The sequence below is a fragment of the Triticum urartu genome, chromosome 5 (assembly GCF_003073215.2).
Source record: "Triticum urartu cultivar G1812 chromosome 5, Tu2.1, whole genome shotgun sequence".
NCBI lineage: Eukaryota > Viridiplantae > Streptophyta > Magnoliopsida > Poales > Poaceae > Triticum > Triticum urartu.
In genome coordinates, this window is record NC_053026.1 from 79,119,064 (window position 1) to 79,139,151 (window position 20,088).

Here is a 20,088-nt window from a genome sequence, read left to right on the forward strand (position 1 = left end):
CGGCATCGCGACCTGTCATACCAGCGGCGGCTGAGCTTGCTCGAGGGCCGGGACCTGAGGACGTAGAGCGTTAAGGAAAGTGCGGGGGAGTGGGAAGAAGCTCGCGAGGGCCTAACCCAGCAGTACCTCGACCACCGCCTCTCGGACCAGGCGCCTCTCCGAGGAACTACGTCAGACACAGAAGATAAGTCGTGCCGTCGCAAAGGCTAGACCAACGCAATGCTAAATCCCCGCCCAGTGCAACTCTGTCATGGCGATGCTACCTTCCTTTCTCGCCCAGCAAGGATTGCTTGAGCGCTAAAGGGGACCTCCCGAGCATCGCGACTTGGGGGCTCTTACCAGACCTCGGGCCACTCACCTCCTGGCCTTGACCACGGCATCGCGACCTGGCATACCAGCGACGACTGAAGCTTGCCTGGGGACTGGGACCTTTCAGCGTAGAGCGCCAAGTCCTCGTGAGGATAGAAAAGGGGAGCTTAGCTAGAACAGAACGGACACCTCACGCCAATCCATATTAAGGATATAGTAATTACAAAAACGCGACAGACGCCTTACATACCCCCACGGGGTGTTGCTTTAATTCCTTGTAGGGAACAAAAGGTGCTAACCCTAAGGAACGCTACTTGCTAGCACCTCCCCAGGCGACGCCATCATCAACAGTGGGCTGCCCAGTGCCAGTGCCAATCCCATCCAGATCAGTGGCGTCGGCGGCCCGATGCAGCTGCCTCACTCCGAGTGCGGCATGAGCTCGGAGGCTCGTAGCTGTCGTCGCTCGTCTCTAGGGACGCGTGGAGTTCGGGGGAGCCGCTGAAGCCCGCAGTCCCTCCGCTGCTGCCTGAGGAGCTGCAGGAGGACCAACGGGCGGGGCTGGCCCTCGCCAGTTCATCACCACTGCCGCTTCCCTTAGGGCAGCATTCCAGCCGGCATCCTTCTGCATCAAAGACCTTGAAGAACATCAAGGAGGCGCCGTCGTATTCAAGATGGATCACCAAGGCGCCGTCCGCGCGACAGACCCGAGCAATCTCACCCCAGCCTCGGGTCATGAAGACCTTGCCCGAAGCGACGACCGCGACCTCCGCTCCGGTTGCAGGGGTGCCACAGTCGGCATGCTGCAGCCAGAGCTCCAGGGCCCCGCTCGGCGGCATCTCGAAGGCGAAGGAGGGAGGAAGGCGGATCCACGAAGTTGGAGGCATGGCGACGTGAAGCACATGATCGCGAGAGGAGCGCTCCGCGTGGACTCCAGGGGGGGACGACGCGCACCACTGTGACTCGCCGGCGTCGGCGGCGACGCTGTCGGTGTTGCTCGGCGCCCTCCCCCCTGGGGCCTACGACGCGGGCGTGCAAGGGCAGCAGAAACCCAGGCGGCGGCTGCTTGTACCACGGCCTCGACACCACCTGCCAGGCGCCTTCGTCCCGGTGACAAAGGATTGGCCGCTTCTTCGGCAGGAGGGGGTCAGGACCCTCTCAGGGGACCTTTCCCTTCTCCTCAGCTGAAAACCGGCGGATCGGTGCCATTGGTGCAAGAGGAAGCAAGGATGAGGAAGAAGAAGAGGAGGAGTAACGGAAAGGGGGTGAACTGGTGAAGCTCACGCAGCCCCGTACTTATAGCCAGAGAAGGCCAACCGCCGGGCATCATGACCTTAGGTAATCGTGACCCATATCTTTGCATGCAGGGACTTGTCAAGTCGTGCAGTTGCCGAGGTGTCATGGGGAAGCGCAGCCGCCCACGCCCAATCAACCGCCACGCGGCGCCCAAGGCCGCAGGCTGTTAGGGCCCGCGGCGCTTCGCGCTTGCCCCTTTGCTTCTCTGCTAAGCCAAGCCCACGCACGCCTTGGGCCCGGGGGCTACTGTTGGCGTTCTGGGAACGGGGATCCCCAGACTTGCCTGCCTGCAGCCTGCGGCGTGGCTCAAGCGGGGGCCCAGTGCGGCCCGTCTTCATCAGCTCAAGCTCAAGACACTCGCGAGGGGCCAAGCCTCGTGGGGCGAATGACAGGAAGCTTCCTCAGAGGCAGCCTCATCAGGTAGGCTCGCGAGGAGGCGGAAAGATCAAGGCAAGGGTACCTCGCGAGGAACCCGTGACGCAAGCCATGACGATCGAGACCAGGCGGGCGCCGGCCTGCGCAGTGTCCTTGTTGACCCTTTGGTGGAAAGGGGGCAAACACAAGCCAAGGCATCAGGCAAAGGTTACAATTCCGGTGCAACAAGACCAAGACCAGCTGGACAGCAGGACGGAGGTCACCGTGGAGCCCAAGATGGCGTCATCGCCAGTGCTTTTGGTAGCCGAAGACCACCTTTGGTCAGGATAACTTGTACTAGATGTTCCCCTTTGAAATGGCCAATTATTGGTGCCCTTCCCGCTCATTGTTTGGGGAGAGGTCCAGGGCCTCTATAAATAGAGCTAGCCACCATAGAGTGAGGAAAAACCCCCGGGAGAGACCTAGTAGAACCCTAGTAGAGAGAGAGAGGCGACCGAACTCACCCTAGCAGTTCATCGCACCAGCTAAAGAACACCTCTCGCGAGGCTGTTCTTCCCTTGTACTGTCCATCATTAGCCCTAGAGGCAATCCACCACACCATACACTAGAGTAGGGTATTACACCACAACGGTGGCCCGAACCAGTATAAACATCATGTCTCTTGCGTTGTTCATCATTTTCATCTTAGTTCGCGCGAGAGGATCGGACGTAGAACGGTAGGGGAGAGAACTCCGCGCGCACCCCAGTGTTCGAACCTCGAGGGTCTGCCGGAACCCGAAACCCGACAAGATATCCAGCCCAGATATTAATTTTTTTCAAGCTGAAAATGGCTAGCCCAGCTATACTTTTTTTAGGAATACCCAGGCAAGGTCAAGTTGTTATTCTCTGCCCCTCTGGGCTGCAAATCTTTGCTAGGAGGGATGCATTAGGCTTAACAAGAAAATGAGCTTTAAGAAATAATAAATGGGATGTAATTATAAAAACTGGGCAGTAACTATGAAAAAATGCACCAAACACGTTATTACTTTATAAAATATTATTTTCGGATATTGAAAATTTTAATTTCATTAATTTTTGCGAGCACAATGTTTCGTTGGATTGTTACGTAATATAAATTTATATTGAAATTGTATTTAATCTGACTAGAAATTTCGGGATAAAAATATTTCGGATCCCATCAAAATGTGGGAAATTTTATTGAATTCTGTTTTGAACGGTTGGTTGAAATGGGCTGCACTTTTAACAAAACTGTAAATGGGCTGTAATAAATTCCATTAGAATTCAAAAATGGGCTACACATTCTTACAAATCTCAAATGGGCTATAAGTTCTCTGCCACACACTTCTGGCCTTACTAAGTTGACGCGTCCCCTAAAAAAACTGAGTTGACGCGTATGGAAAGCTTTGTCAACTTATAGTCAACACACGGTTCTAGCAGCAGTGGCCATTGGATGTCCATCCAACGGATGCCATGCTTCTTCTTCAATCTCGGATATTCTAGCTTCACCCACCCAAAAAATGATTCCTCCCCCTGACATCTGGGGCGCACCATTTCGGAAGCCGACCTGTGGGACTACTAAGTTGACGTACCAAGGGCTTTGTCAACTTAGTCAATATATACGATTCTAGCTGCAGTGACCGTACGATGTCCATCCAACGGCCGTCGTGCTTCTTCAACCTCTGGTCTTCTTGCTCCAGCCGCCCAAAGCAGCGTCGGTCGTGCCGCCTGCTCCTGCCTCCCGTGGCCGGCTGTGCTACCGCAGAGGCCTCACCGCCCCCTACTACTCCCACCGCTGGCCAGGCCATCCCTCCAATCACCCACACCCCCTGTTATTCTGCGGCGACGGTAGCGCAGCCGAACCAGTGAACCCTCGTACTCCTCTCCGCGTGTGCATCCACTGCCGCGTCTTCCCCGGCTCTGCGTCGTCCCCTTCCTAGGCCTCGCCATCATCCACTGCCCTGGTGCTCTCGGCGCGACGTGGTCAACATGGTCAAGCAACGACTTCCATCGGACGTGGACTGTACGTGGAGAGGCTGACAGCTGGGTCCATGGCAGCCGCAAGGAAGTGCCTCCTTATTACGTGAAAAATAATTATTCCTCCACCTGACAGCGGGGACCCACCGGACGGGCCACTGTATTTCGCGAAAAAATGATTCGCCCCCTGACTGCTGGGACCCATGAGCTACATCTTCGCACGCAAGGAAGTGCGTCCGAAAAAAAAACGATTCGCCCCCTGACTGCTGGGACCCACCAGCTACATCTTCGCATGCAAGGAAGTGCGTCCGAAAAAAATGATTCGCCCCCCGACTGCTGGGACCCACCAGCTACACCTTCGCACGCAAGGAAGTGCGTCTGGGCAAAAAAACGATTCGCCCCCCTGACTGTTGGGACCCTGCAGCTACACCTTCGCATGCAAGGAAGTGCGTCTGGGCAAAAAAAATGATTCGCCCCCTGACTGCTGGGCCCCACCAGCTACATCTTCGCAGGCAAGGAAGTGCCTGACAGTCGGGACCCACCTGGTCGAAGCGTACGTAGCGTTGTCATTCTGGTTGCGAACGTGTATGTACATACTGGTCGATGTAGAGGCGCACACGTGTCGTAGTAGAGGCGCACACGTGTCGTAGTAGAGGTGCGCATGTAGCATGTACACGTACGTACAACGTCCAGGGTGCAAGAAAGAAAATACGGCCACATATGTGAACATACGGGCAGGGTCTCGAACGCCTACTCGCGCATACGTACGGCCAGGGCTCATGTACATGGCTGGGTCGAAACAGAGAAACAACGTTGTCGTCGTGTTCATGGGGAGGCAACGAAATGCGTCTTGTTCATGGGGAGGCAACGGAATGCGTCTTGTTCATGGGGAGGCAACGGAATGCGTCGTGTTCATCGGGAGGCAACGGAACGCGTGGGAGCCAACCGGCTGGGTTGGAAAAGAATGCGTGGTCGTGTTCATCTGGAGGGCTTGGACGGAATAGGCGATGGAAACGAGGCCTAGCGTACTGCAAAACAGAGGAAATGGCCTTCTGTTCGACTGGCCACGTTCGAAACAGGATCCTGCTCATCGGGAGGGGTCTGGCATACCACAAAACGGAGGAAACGGACCTCCTACGGTCGAAACGGGGGTCCTGTTGATCGGGAGGGGTGTGGCATACCGCGAAATGGAGTAAATAGACCTCCTACGGTTGAAACGGGGGTCCTGTTGATCGGGAGGGGTGTGGCGTACCGCAAAACGGACGAAACGGACCTCCTACGGTCGAAACGGGGTCCTGTTCATCAGGAGGGGTGTGGCGTACCGCAAAACGGGACTCCACGGGATACTGTTCATCTCCACCGTCGACCTCCTCCGGGCTCCACGGGCTACCGTCGACCTCCTCCAGCCTCCACGGGCTCCTATTCATCTAGCCTCCACCACGCGCTACTCCACCGGCTACTGTTCAACCACCCCTCCACCGTCTACTGTTCATCCAGCCCTCCACACCACAGGGTCCTGTTCAACCACCCCTCCACGGGCACCCCTCCATCATCTACTGTTCATCCAGCCCTCCACCACACCACGGGGTCCTGTTCATCCAGAGGCAACGCCACCGCTCACTGTTCATCCAAACCCCCCCGCAATGCTCACTGTTCATCCCAGAGGCAGCATCGATCGGCTTCAGTTAGCAGCAGTAGTGAAGGAATCACTCGATCGGGTTCAGTTAACATCCATCGATCAATCGCTCGGGTTCAGTAATGCGTAGCCTGCAGTGCAATCGCTCGGGTTCAGTTAGAGCCAACACCTCGCACACACGCGCGTACGTGTATGAGAGAAACGCGCATCACTTGGCCCCCGACCTCCCACCGTAACCGGGAACTCCCCGAAATTTTCCTCCCCCTCGCTTCTACCGCAGTTTTTTCCGTGATGGACTGACCAAAGAATGTCATGCATCTGCGTCTTTGGCCCGCCCAGGACAAAAAGCCCATTTTCTGTCATCATTTTTTGTCATAGAAGTAGGAGCCCACCACATCTATGATGATACCGGGTTTTGTCACAATTATAGTCATAGAAGTGTCATATGTATGACAGAAAAAAATTTCGTACGGCCCAAAATGTCACGGATGTGTCTTTTTTTGTAGTGCCTGGTCCTCTTCCCAAATATCGAGCGGGAAGGGAGCCAACAATGGTGGGCCAATTTGAAGGGGGACAACTAGTACAAGCTATCCTGACAAAAGTGGTATTCGCCTGCGCAAAGCTCTGGTGGTGACGCCGTCTTGGGATCCATGATGACCTCCGTCTTACCATCCTCCTGGTCTTGGTCTTGTTGCACCGAAATGGCAACCTTTGCCCGATGCCTCGGTACTCCTCGCCTGCGCTTGCCTCCTTAGCACCAAATAGGAAACAAGGACGCTGCGCGGCCTGGCGCCCGCCTGGTGTCGTGCGTCATGGCTCACGTCACGAGGGTCTCGTGAGGTTTTCCCCGCCTTGGTATCTCCGCTCCTCGTGAGCCTGCCTAGCTAGGCTACTCCCGAGGAGGTCTTGCGTCGTCCACCTTGCGAGGCTTGGACCCTCGCGAGGGTCTTGGGTGCTTTGTTGGTGAAGATGGGCCGTACGGCCTGCTGGCTCAGCCACGTCGTGGGCCGCAGGTAGGCAAGTCTAGGGACCCCCCGTTCCCAAAATGCCGACAGTAGCCCCCGGGCCCAAGGTGCGCTCGGGCTTGGCTTCACGGTGAAGCCAAGGGCCAAGTACGGAGCGCCGCGGGCCCCCAAAGCCTACAACCTCGATTTACGGGTGGCGGTTGATTGGACGTGGGCATCTCCGCTTCCCCATGTTGCCTCGGCAACTACTCGACTTGACAAGTCCCTGCGACATGCAAGGAAAACCATCATTACCTGTGATCGTGGGAGACGCCGGTTGGCCTTCCCTTGCTATAAATGGGGAGGGGGGCGGAGCCCCCATTGCCCATCTCTTCCTTGCTTGCTTGTTTCTTCCTCCTCGCTCGACTGCTGACAACAATGGCACCCATCAGAAAGTTCTCTATTGAAGGGAAAGGAAAGGCTCACCGTGATGATCCCGGGCCTCTTCCGCTGAAGAAGAGGTCGATCCATCGCCGTGATGAAGCGACGATGCAGGTGGTGTCGAGGCCTTGGTGCGAGCGGCCTCCTCCGGGGTACCCGCTGCCCTTGTACGCCCAAGCCGAGGGCTCGGGAAGACGGAGTGACGAGCAGCGCCGCCCATGCCGCATCCAGGGTCGCCGCGCCATGGAGACACGTGCCGTCGCCCCTGGGGTTCACGCCGTGGACTCCTCGCGCGAGTTGGTGTTGTGGGCGCCGATGCCTCCGAGCTCTTGGATCCGCTTCCCGCGGTTCTTCTCTGACGTGATGCCGCCGAGGGGGCCTCTCGAGCTTTGGCTGCAGCACGCCGACTGCAGCGCTCCGGTGACCGGAGCGGAGATCAAAGCGGTCCCCACTGGCAAGATCTTCATGACGTGTGGCTGGGGCGAGATCGCGCAGGTCTGCCATGCGAGGGGCGCTCTCGCGATCAACTTTGAGTTCGACGGCGTCTCCACGCTCTTCTTCAAGGTCTTCGATGCTGAGGGCCGCCGCCTGGAATGCTGCTCTAGAGAGGAGCGTGAGGTTGACGCGCGTCCCGCTCGCGGCCACCCTAGCAGCAGTAGCCCTTGGGAGTCCAGCAACTCTCCTGAGCTCTATGAGACTCTGGAGACAAACGACGACACCTACGTGCCCCGAGCTCTCGCCGCGCTCGAAGCAGGGCTGCGACGTCTGGCCATCGCCGCCGCTGATCTGGATGGGTTGGCGCCAGCCTCTCGTGGCCCACTGTTGATGATGGTGTCCACCACGGAAGGATGTAGATAGGATTCCCCTTAGTATCGGCTTTTGTTTCCTGCAATGAATCATGAATTGCCGCATGGGGGCATGTAAGGGTTCGTAATGTCTTTTGGGCTTATCTTCCCTGTTATGAGAATTTGGTGAACGCATGTCCCGTTAAGGCTCGGTCCCCCTTTCTTTCCTCGTGATAGCTTGTTGCTCTACGCCGACAGGTCCCGATCCCCAGGTAGGCTACAACCGTCGCTGGTATGCCATGTCGCATGCCGTGGTCAAGGCCAGGAGGTGTGCGGCCCGAGGTCCAGTAAGAGCCCCTAAGGCGCGATGCTCAGGAGGCCCCCCTTAGCGCTCAAGCAGCCATGGTAAGGTGAGAAAGGGAGTTGACGTGGCCGCAACGGGGCTGCGGCAAGGCGTGAGTGACCATTAGGCCCAAACATTTAGCCAATCCGAGTGCGGGACTTATCTCGTTGATCTCGTGGCGACTCCTGACGTTGCGCTAGGGCTGCGCGCCTACTCATGCGGCATAGCTAGGCTGGCCCATACGAGTTTCCCTCTCCTCATGCTCTCCTTAGTGCTCTATGTCCTCGGGCCCCGACCCTCGAGCGAGCTCAGCCGCCGCTGGTATGCCAGGTTGCAATGCCATGGTCAAGGCCAGGGGGTGAGGGCTGGAGAGCCAGTAAGAGCTCCTGAGTCGCGATGCTCAGGAGCCCCCTTTTAACGTGCAAGCGAATTGCATGAGAGAAAAGGAGACTCGCGGTGCCGCCTGCTATCCTTCCCATGAGGTCCCTGTGAACAGGCACAAGAAGAAACACGATTGCCGTTACAGCTGTCAGCCTGCTGCTGGTTGCTCTGAATGAGGTGAAGGCACTGAGGCCTGGTGAGGTGACGTGCGCGGGGCGTGCCGCGAGCCAGAGCTCGACCGCTCAGATTTGTCGGCGTGGCAGGGATGGACCCATGCACCAGCGCGGTGCCTATATGGAGGCCCTGGGGGGGGGGGGCGATGATCGAGGAGGTGACATCAGTTGGCGGGTTAAGCATGGACAACAGATCAACTTGGATAAATGCAGGAAGATGCGTGCCACCGGGCCCGGCCCAAGCGCCTTGGGGATTATGTAGCCCGAGGGGCGACCCCAACAAGGTAAGCTGAAGACATAAGCAAAAGGGATACATGCCGCAGGGACGGACCCATGCGGCCTAGGAATAATGTAGCCCGAGGGGCGCTCCTAGCTAAACGAGCTTGGAAGATGTCACCTGGTTCTGTAGACGAAGTAGAGTTGGTGCAGTTGAAGGCGTGCGTTGAAGAAATGACTCCTCATGAGCCGCCAGAACCCTGAGCCTCGGGAGGTTCCCTGAAGACCGTCTCCATCTCATCCAGAACGGCGTGGTACCTAGCTTCCTGAGCCGCCAGGACACATCGCATGTTGCGCTGATAGGCCGACGCCACGCTCGGCAAGCCAAAAGGCATACGAACGTAGCTGTGCGGCAGGCCCTCGCAGTGGCCCACATGCGAAGGCCAGAAACGCTCCTGAGATGCGGCCCTGTTGAGCCCTGGGACGTTGATGCAGACACGCAGCCCAGCATCCTCACCAGGATGCGGAGCTGCGCCCCATGGGCGGCTGTCGCCGCACATGGCTCTTGCTTCTTGCAGTTCCTGAGTAGTCTTGGTGATGAACTCCTGGGTGGTGGGCACTCGTTCCCCTGTACTCTCCTGAGGGTCACGTGCCACGAAGCACGCTTCCAAGTGGTGCGCAAGCGCCTCCCTCGTGAGGTTGGCAAGGTCTGAGGCCCCTCCAGAAGAGAGCCCCTAAGCCTTGCCTGAGGAGGGCACCAGGCGTGCCTTCCTATGCGACGGAGGGAGGCGCCCCTGGAGCGGGCACTGATCCTGACGTGGCTCCTGCCGCGATGCAATCCTCCTAAGGTCCTGCACGGCGCGGCTGCTTCTTCTTGGGGATGGCCTCCAGAGGGCCTTCATTTCTACTGTCGGGGTCGCCGATTGTTGTGGCTTGAAAGGCGCGCTCGAGGGAGCACACCGCATCCCTCTCTTCACACGGGACCGTGATGATTCCTCCGCTTCCTGGCATCTTGAGAACGTTGTAGCCGTGATGAGTGACTGCCATGAACTTGGCCAGGGCTGGATACCCGAGGATGGCATTGTACAGTAGGCGGATGTGCACGACGTCGAAGTCGATGAGCTCGGTGCGGTAGTTCTTGCGCCCCCCCAAAGGTGACAGGTAGGTGGACCTGCCCTATCAGCGTGGTGGAGCCGTCGGTCACTCCTGAGAAAAGGCTTGGTGGGCTGGAGCTACTCATATGGCACTTGGAGGTTGTCGAACGTGTCGACGGACAGGACGTTGAGCCCTGCACCGCCGTCGATGAGGGTCTTGGTGACCTGCACATTGCTGATGACTAGGGAACACAACATGGGAAGGGTGCCAGCGGTGGCTGCGCACTTGAGTTGATCCGCCGAGTTGAAAGTGATGGCACATTGGGACCACCTGAGTGGGCGCGTGGCCTCAAGCTTGGGGAGCGCCGCGTTCACCTCGCGAGCAAACTGCTTGAAGATGCACTGAGAGGCTGGGGCCTAGGCGCCACCCAAGATGCAGGCAATCGCGCGCGGCTCCTGGAAGCCCCCAGCCCCCTCGTCCTGGTGGTGATCGTCGTTCCTTCTTGGTGTCGGCAGCGGGGGAAGACCGGCGTTGCCCTAGGGGCAATCCTCACGAGGCGGGTCCCTCCAGGCGCCCTCACGAGGTTGGTCCTGCCAGCGGTCCTCGCGTGGTCGGTCGTGCCACTCCTGGCGCGGACCACGGTCGTCCCAGCGTCCGCCTCCATGTCCTCCTCCGCGGCCGTAGCCCCGGTCGCTGCGCTCGGGGCATCGACCATAGCATCCTTCTCGTATGGCTCTGAGCTCTTGACAGTCGTTGGTGTTGTGGGTGTTCAGGTTGTGGAAGGCGCAGAATGATTGACCGTTCTTGGACGACTCGGGCTGATCTCTGCCCCGCTTGATGTCAGGCTCCGCTGCGAGCATAGCTACCTCCTTGCACTTCACGTTCTTGGCCTTGGCCTTCTTCTCCTCCACGCCCACGGCTGGCAGCTCAAGGAGAGAGAGGCACCCCTCCTCAACTCTTGCGCACTTGGTCGCCGGGTTGAATAGCTCCTAAGATGTGCAGAGCTCCTCGTGGATGGCGAGCTCTTCCTTCATCTTGATGTCACGGATGCCGTCGAAGAACGCGGAGATGATGGCCTCATCCGTGACCTTGGGGATCTTGAGGCGGGTGTTGTTGAAGCGCTGGATGTACTTCTGGAGGGTCTCTCCTGGCTATTGCCTGATGCGGTGTAGGTCACCAGCGGCCGGTGGGCGGTCGCGAGTGCCCGGGAAGTTGGCGACGAAGCGGTCGCGCATCTTGTCCCAGGAGGAGAACGAGTCGTGCTGCAGATTCAGGAGCCAAGAGCGAGCTCCATCCTTGAGAGCCATGGAAACCAGTTCACCATGACCTTTTCGTCGCCGTTGGCCGCTTCGATGCTCAGCTCATAGAGCTGCAGGAACTCCGCGGGGCCGGCGGTACCGTCATAGTGAGGACGCAGATCCGACTTGAACTTGCCTGGCCAGGCGACGCTACGCAGCTCGGGGGTGAAGGCGCGACAGTGAACCGTGGTAGCCGGTGCCCGCTTCGGAGGTGGAGCTTGGTCTTGACGAGGTCCGCGCTGCACCGCTGCGGGCGGTGCGCGGTCTTGACGAGGTGGCGCAGGGAGCGCAGGTGCGGCTTCTCACGGCCGTGGAATTTCTTGGCAGCTTCTCTCTTCGCGCGCGGGCGCCGGGCGCGGCGGATCATGTTGCAGAGCCGCGCGCCTTGGTGCCATGGTGATGTCTTGGGGCTGAGGGGTGGAGGCGCGCCACGAGCCCCGTCGCCCGCGGCTGGTTGAGGGGGAGGAAGAGAGTGGGACGGCACTGGAGAGCCCTCTGCGGCACGAACGAGCTCGGCGATGCGGTCGAGCCACTCCTCGTAGAGGTCATCGATGGGGCGGTAATGCAGGAGGTCGTTTGCCGCGAGGAGCATGGCCCGTGCCTCCATGGGAGCGCGGTGGGCATGAGACGAAGAATCGGCAGGGGTCACTGATGGAGTGGCGGTGCGGACGTCTTGCTGCACTGAAGGATGCAGCGAGGATGCCTGCTGCTCGTTCCCTGCCGGACCGGTGGTAGCGTTTGTAGCGGGGGACGGAGAACGGTGATGTGGCCCGCCGACGGGAGCCGTCTGAGCGACGCGGGTGGTCAGGATAGCCCGACGCTCAGCTCGAGCACGACGTGCGTCCGCCATGGAGACGATGGAGTGACGGAGCGACGAACTGATGGAAGGGAAGCTACGGCGCACCCCTACCTGGCGCGCCAAATGTCGGATGTGGGGTTCTGGCAAACCCTTAAGGTTCGAACACTGGGGTGCGCGCGAAGTCTTTCCTTCCCACCAATCTATGCCCTAGCTCGCTAAGATCTCGTGGATGAACTTGACGAACTCGCAACACAGAAAGACACAAGATTTATACTGGTTCGGGCCACCGTTGTGGTGTAATACCCTACTCCAGTGTGGTGGTGGTGGATTGCCTCCAGGGCCAATGATGAACAGTACGAGGGAAGAACAGCCTCCTAAGGTTGAGGTGTTCTTGAGCTCGGTGATCTTGAGTGTGTGAGGATGGTCTAATTGATCCGTCCCCTGGTTGGATCAAGCTTGGGTGAGATGATCCCCCCACTATGGTGGCTAGCTCTACTTATATAGACCCTGGTCCTCTTCCCAAATATCGAGCGGGAAGGGAGCCAACAATGGCGGGCCAATTTGAAGGGGGACAGCCAGTACAAGCTATCGTGACAAAAGTGGTCTTCGCCTGCGCAAAGCTCTGGTGGTGACACCGTCTTGGGCTCCATGATGACCTCCTTCTTGCTGTCCACCTGGTCTTGGTCTTGTTGCACTGAAATGGCAACCTTTGCCTGATGCATCGATACTCCTCGCCTATGCTTGCCTCCTTAGCACCAAAGAGGAAACAAGGACGTTGCGCGCCCTGGCGCCTTCCTGGCGTCCGCCTGGTGTCGTGCATCATGGCTCATATCACGAGGGTCTCGTGAGGTTTGCCCCGCCTTGATATCTCCGCTCCTCGTGAGCCTGCCTAGCTAGGCTACTCCCGAGGAGGTCGCGCGTCGTCCGCCTTGCGAGGCTTGGACCCTCGCGAGGGTCTTGGGTGCTTTGTTGGTGAAGATGGGCCGTACGGCCTGCTGGCTCAGCCACGCCGTGGGCCGCAGGCAGGCAAGTCTGGGGACCCCCGTTCCCAGAACGCCGACAAATATGTGCCGTACTCTTTAGGGAGTTCGGCCTCTGTCCATTCGGTGATGAAGTTGGCCAATATTTGGGATTTAATGGCCCGGCGTGGTGTGTATGTTATGTCAAATGGTAGGAGCTCAATAGCCCACTTAGCAATCCGACCCGTAGCGTCGCAGTTATTTATTATGTCATTAAGTGGTACTTCAGAAGCCATTGTAATCGAGCACTCTTGGAAGTAGCGACATAGTTTCCGGGACGCCATGAATACCGCATATGCTATCTTTCGGTAATGAGGGTACCGGGATTTGCATGGTGTAAGGACAGTGGATACGTAGTATACTGGTTTGTGGAGTGGGAACTTGTGTCCGTCCTCCTCTCGCTTAATGACGAGCACTGCACTCACCACCTGGTGTGTTGCAGAGATGTATAATAACATCGGTTCACTAGCGTTTGGCGCGGCCAGGATCGGTTGCTCACTAAAAGAGCCTTTATTTCCTCTAGTCCGGCCGTTGCCGCTTCCGTCCACTCGAAGTGGTCGGTATGTCGGAGAAGGCGATAAAGTGGCAATGCTTTTTCTCCTAGTATGGATATAAAGCGGCTTAAAGCTGCCATGCATCCGGCTAGTTTTTGGACCTGTTTGAGGTCGGTTGGCGTGGCCAATTGTGACAAAGATCGGATTTTGGCTGGATTTGTTTCAATTCCTCTATTGGAAACTATGAAGCCCAGCAGCTTTCCCGCGGGAACACCGAAAACACACTTTTCCGGATTGAGTTTAATGTCATATGTCCGAAGATTGTCGAATGTGAGATGCAAGTAGTCTATTAACGACTCGACGTGTTTAGTTTTGATGACAATGTCATCCACATATGCTTCCACTGTCTTGCCGATTCGCTTCTCTAGGCATGTTTGAATCATGCGTTGGTAGGTGGCACCGGCGTTTTTAAGACCAAAGGGCATAGTGTTAAAGCAGAAAGGCCCGTATGGGGGTGATGAATGCCGTTGCGGCTTGATCGGATTCCTTCATCTTAATTTGATGGTATCCAGAGTATGCGTCGAGGAAACACAGTGAGTCGTGTCCTGTAGTAGCATCAATGGTCTGATCAATGCGGGGGAGGGGGAAGGGATCCTTAGGGCAAGCCTTATTGAGGTCTTTGAAGTCAACGCAGAGGCGCCAGGATTTGTCCTTCTTTGGTACCATCACCAGGTTTGCTAGCCAGTCCAGGTGTTTTATTTCTTTGATGAATCCGGATTCGATTAACTTGGCTAGCTCCTCCCCCATGGCTTGTCGTTTAGGTTCGAAAAAGCACCACAGTGTTTGCTTGACCGGCTTATATCCCTTCAATATATTGAGGCTGTGTTCGGCCAGCCTGCGTGGGATTCCTGGCATATCAGAAGGGTGCCAGGCGAATATATCCCAGTTCTCGCGCAGGAACGTTCGTAGTGCGGCGTCAACCGTTGGGTCCAGCCGTGGCCCGATGGAAGCTATCTTCTTGGGGTCCGTCAGGTGGACATGGAATTTGACTATTTCGTCTGCTGGTTTGAAAGAGGTGGATTTGGGACGCTTATCAAGGATTATGTCGTCCCTGTCCACCATGGAGCATAGTGCGGTTAAGTCTTCGGCCGCGAGGGCCTCAGACAGTGCCTCAAGGGCTAGTGATGCTATTTTGTTTTCGGCGCGGAGGGCTATGTCCGGATCACTAGCAAGAGTGGAAATACCGTTGGGCCCGGGCATCTTGAGCTTCATATACCCGTAATGAGGTATAGCTTGAAAGCGTGTGAATGCATCTCGCCCCAACAAGGCATGATATCCACTGTTGAAAGGGGCCACTTGGAAGGTTATCTCTTCGAACCGATAGTTCTCCGCGTGCCGAATACCACACCGAGTGTAATTTTCCCCGCGCATCGTGCCTCCGGCTGGGAATGATCCCTCGGAAGGTTGTATTACTATGCTCGATGCGGCTCCTGTCTATTTCCATTTTATTCAGTGTGTCCTCATAGATGAGGTTTAGTCCGCTACCACTGTCCATGAGCACTTTAGTGAGCCGAAAGCCGTCCACAATTGGATTGAGGACCAATGTGGCTGGTGCCCAGACTGATCGGATTTTTGGTTCGTCACTGGCGTTGAAAGTTATGGCCGTGTCGTTCCAGGGATTTTTTGTTGCGACTTGGCAGCCTTCGGCGAGGTCGCGGAGTGCCCTCTTGCGCCGATTGTTTGAAGCGAAAGTCTTGAAGATTGTCAATACTCTGTGCTCATCGTGTTCTGTGGGGAGTTGCTCCGCGGTGTTTTTGGTGAGGATATCCTCGCCGCTCTTGGCCACTTGCCAGAGTATCCAACATGCTCTAAGGCCGTGGGTTGTTATCGTATCCGGTGTTATGTGTATTTTGCATGGCCTATCGAGCCATCCCTCCAGAACGGTTCCGCGTCCGATGCTGGGCTTCGATTTCTTTACTACTGGGTCGGGCGCCTAGCTAGGGTGCATCCTTTTTTCCCGGACGAGGGGTTGAGTGGAAACCGTTGGTTCCCAGCGGGCTGCCTGAGCTTTCCAGGCGCTTTCCATTGCGCGGTACTTCTATACTATGGTTGCCAAGTTAGCAAAGTGTGATACGTGATGGCAGTTGATGGCGTTGAGGATTCCTTCGTCTGTGCAATTATTGTAGAATACTGAGATCGCGTCTTCGTCGCGGCAATATTTAATTTTGTCTTTGACAAGGAGGAATCTGGCCCAAAAGTGATGGACTGTTTCCCAAGACTGTTGTCGTATGCATGTGAGGTCGTGAATATTTGGGTGGGTGGGTGGCTTTAGATCTGAACCCTGACCCAATTTGGGATCCGGAGTCTGAGGAACTTCTGAGCTTAACAGTTCGGGCTCCGGGATATCAACCGATTTTTCAGGTCCGCCGTCCGATTCTAGGTTCGGAGGATGGGGCATGTTTTTCTGCGGACGGGTATCTGGCTCTTCGAGCTCGGAAACCTGAACATAGTTCGTCCTCAATATAGAGGAAGAGTTGTTGATTTGCTCCTCTACTACCGCTATCTGATGGGTGATCGACAGAGATTTGGTTTCTCTTTGATCGGGTTTAAGCCCAATCCAATCGTAGTCCGTAGTGACCCCCAAGGCGGCAATGCGATCGAGGAGCTCGTTTAAAGACGACAACTCTATCGGATCCCTTGGAGTATTCGGGGTCAACACTAAGGCGATTTTCGATGACCCGAGAAGTCATCGTCGGCTTAACGGCCGGACGGGAGGTCATGGTAAAGCCGCCCAGCCAGAGGGTTTGGTGTGAGGCCATGGCTCCTTCGGAGGTGCTACTATCCTTGATAACAAGGCAAGCCATCAACCATGTCTTCGACGTCATAGAGGAACTCTCAATGAAATCACCAATGTCGGTGTCAAAACCGGCGGATCTCGGGTAGGGGGTCCCGAACTATGCGTCTGAGGTTGATGGTAACATGATACAAGGGACACGAAGTTTTACCCAGGTCCGGGCCCTCTTGATGGATGTAATACCCTACATCTTGCTTGATTAATATTGATGTGTATGGGGGTTACAAGAGTTGATCTACCACAAGATGATAATGGCTAAAACCCTATAAGTCTAGCCTATATGATTATGATTGCCTCTACGGACTAAACCCTCCGGTTTATGTAGACACCAGGGGTGCCTAGGGTTATACAAAGTCAGTTACATAGAAAGGAAGTAGTACATCTGGCCTCCTAGCTTGCCTTCCACATAAAGGAGAGTCCTATCCGGGCACGGGAGGAAGTCTTCTATCTTGTATCTTCATGGCCCAATAGTCCGGCCCACGTCACACAGGCCGGATGCCCGAGGACTCCTTAATCCAGGACTCCCTCACACATGACCTAACCTTTTATGCCACAACCAACCTTTAGAAGATTTAGCAATTAAGAAAGTAATAGGTGAGCCTTTTTAGTGAAATCAACAATGTATAGATCACCTCTACCTATATCGTTAAAGACCATATTATGATTATCTATTCGAAACACTTGGCAATCTACTTCAGTAAATAGGACATTGAAACCGAAATCAGCTAGTCTAGATACGGAAAGTAAATAATAGCCATGAGATTCAACTAGCATAACATTTTGGATGGAGCTGTCGTGTGAGATGGCCACCTTACCAAGGCCAACCTCCTTACCCTTTGAATTATCACCAAAAGTGACATACTTTCGAGGGAAGTCATTTTCAGCAACCTCATGAAACATATCCTTGTCTCCGGTCATGTGATCAGTGAAGGAAATATGCCCTAGAGGCAATAATAAAGTTGTTATTTATATTTCCTTATATCATGATAAATGTTTATTATTCGTGCTAGAATTTTATTAACCGAAAACTTAGTACATGTGTGAATACATAGACAAACAGAGTGTCCCTAGTATGCCTCTACTAGACTAGCTCGTTATTCAAAGAGGTTAAGTTTACTGACCATAGACATGTATTATCATTTGATGAACGGGATCACATTATTAGAGAATGATGTGATGGACAAGACCCATCCATTATCTTAGCATAAATGATCGTTTAGTTTTATTCCTATTGCTTTCATCATGACTTATACATGTTCCTCTGACTATGAGATTATGCAACTCCGGAATACCGGAGGAACACCTTGTGTGCTATCAAACATCACAACGTAACTGGGTGATTATAAAGATGCTCTACAGGTGTCTTTGATGGTGTTTGTTGAGTTGGCATAGATCGAGATTAGGATTTGTCACTCCGTGTATCGGAGAGGTATCTCTGGGCCCTCTCGGTAATGCTCATCACTATAAGCCTTGCAAGCAATGTGACTAATGAGTTAGTTACGGGGTGATTCATTACGGAACGTGTAAAGAGACTTGCCGGTAACGAGATTGAACTAGGTATGATGATACTGACGATCGAATGTCGGGCAAGTAACATACCGGTGACAAAGGGAACAACGTATGTTGTTATGCGGTTTGACAGATAAAGATCTTCGTAGAATATGTAGGAACCAATATGAGCATCCAGGTTCCGCTATTGGTTATTGACCGGAGATGTTTCTCGGTCATGTCTACATAGTTCTTGAATCCGTTGGGTCCGCACGCTTAACATTCGATGACGATTTGTATTATGAGTTATGTTATTTGATGACCGAAGTCTGTTCGGAGTCCCGGATGAGATCAAGGACATGACGAGGAGTCTTGAAATGGCCGAGAGGTAAAGATCAATATATTGGAAGGTTATATTCGGACACCAAAATGGTTCCGAAGTGTTTCAGGTATTTTCTGGAGTACCGGGAGGTTACTGGAACCCCCCGGGAGAGTAATGGGCCTTAATGGGCTTTAGGGGAAAGGAGAGAAGGGCCTCAAGGAGTGGCCGTGCGCCCCCCCATGGGCTGGTCCGAATAGGACTAGGAGGGGCGGCTCCCCCCTCCTTCCTTCTCCCCTCCTTCTCCTACTTGGAATTGGAAAGTGGGGGGGGGGGAATCCTACTTGGACCGTGAGTCCAAGTACGAATTCCCCCCCTTGGCGCGCCCCCTCTAGGGACGGCCTCCTCTTCCCCCTCCTTTATATACGTGGGAGGGGGGCACCCCAAAGGCACACCAAGTCTTCTCTTAGCCGTGTGCGGTGCCCCCCTCCACAGTTACACACCTCGGTCATATCGTCGTAGTGCTTAGGCGAAGCCCTACGCCGATAACATCATCATCCCCATCGCCACGCCGTCGTGCTGACAGACCTCTCCCTTGTCCACAACTGGATCAAGAGTTCGAGGGACGTCATTGTGCTAAACGTGTGCTAAACACAGAGGTGCCATACGTTTGGTGGTTGGATCAGTTGGATCGCGAAGACGTTCGACTACATCAACCGCGTTACTAAATGCTTCCACTTTCGGTCTACGAGGGTACACGGACACACTCTCCCCGCTTGTTGCTATGCTCCTCCTAGATAGATCTTGCATGATCATAGGAATTTTTTTCAAATACTATGTTCCCCAATAGTGGCATCCGAGCCAGGTCTATGCGTAGATGTTATATGCATGAGTAGAACAGAAAGAGTTGTGAGCGATGATAGTCATACTACTTACCAACAACGTCTTACTTTGATTCGGCGGTATTGTTGGATGAAGCGGCCCGGACCGACATTAGATGAACGCGTTCATGAGACTAGGTCTACTGACGTGCTTTGCACATAGGTGGCTGGCGGGTGTCTGTTTCTCCAACTTTAGTTGAATCAAGTTTGACTATGCTCGGTCCTTGTTGAAGGTTAAAACAACACACTTGACAAAAAATCATTGTGGTTTTGATGCATAGGTAAGAACGGTTCTTGCTAGAAGCCCGTAGCAGCCAGGCAAAACTTGCAACAACAAAGTAGAGGACGCCTAACTTGTTTTTGCAGGGCTTGTTGTGATGTCATATGGTCAAGACATGATGAGATATATATTACTGTATGAGATGATCATGTTTTGTAGAAGTTATCGTCAACTGGCAGGAGCCTTATGGTTGTCGCTTTATTGTATGAAATGCAATCACCATGTAATTGCTTTACTTTATCACTAAGCGGTAGCGATAGTCGAAGAAGCAATAGTTGGCGAGACGACAACGATGCTACGATGGACATCAAGGTGTCAAGCCGGTGACGATGGTGATCATGACGATGCTTTGGAGATGGATATCAAAAGCACAAGATGATGATGGACATATCATATCACTTATTTTGATTGCATGCGATGTTTATCCTTTATGCATCTTATTTTTCTTAGTACGGCGGTAGCATTATAAGATGATTGCTACCTCTTGAGCACTGCGTTGGTTTTTCCTTGAAGAGGAAAGTGTGATGCAGCAAAGTAGCGTAAGTATTTCCCTCAGTTTTTCAGAACCAAGGTATCAATCCAGTAGGAGGCCGCACATAAGTCCCTCGCACCTACACAAACAAATAAATCCTCGCAACCAATGCGATAAGGGGTTGTCAATCCCTACAGGGTCACTTACGAGAGTGAGATC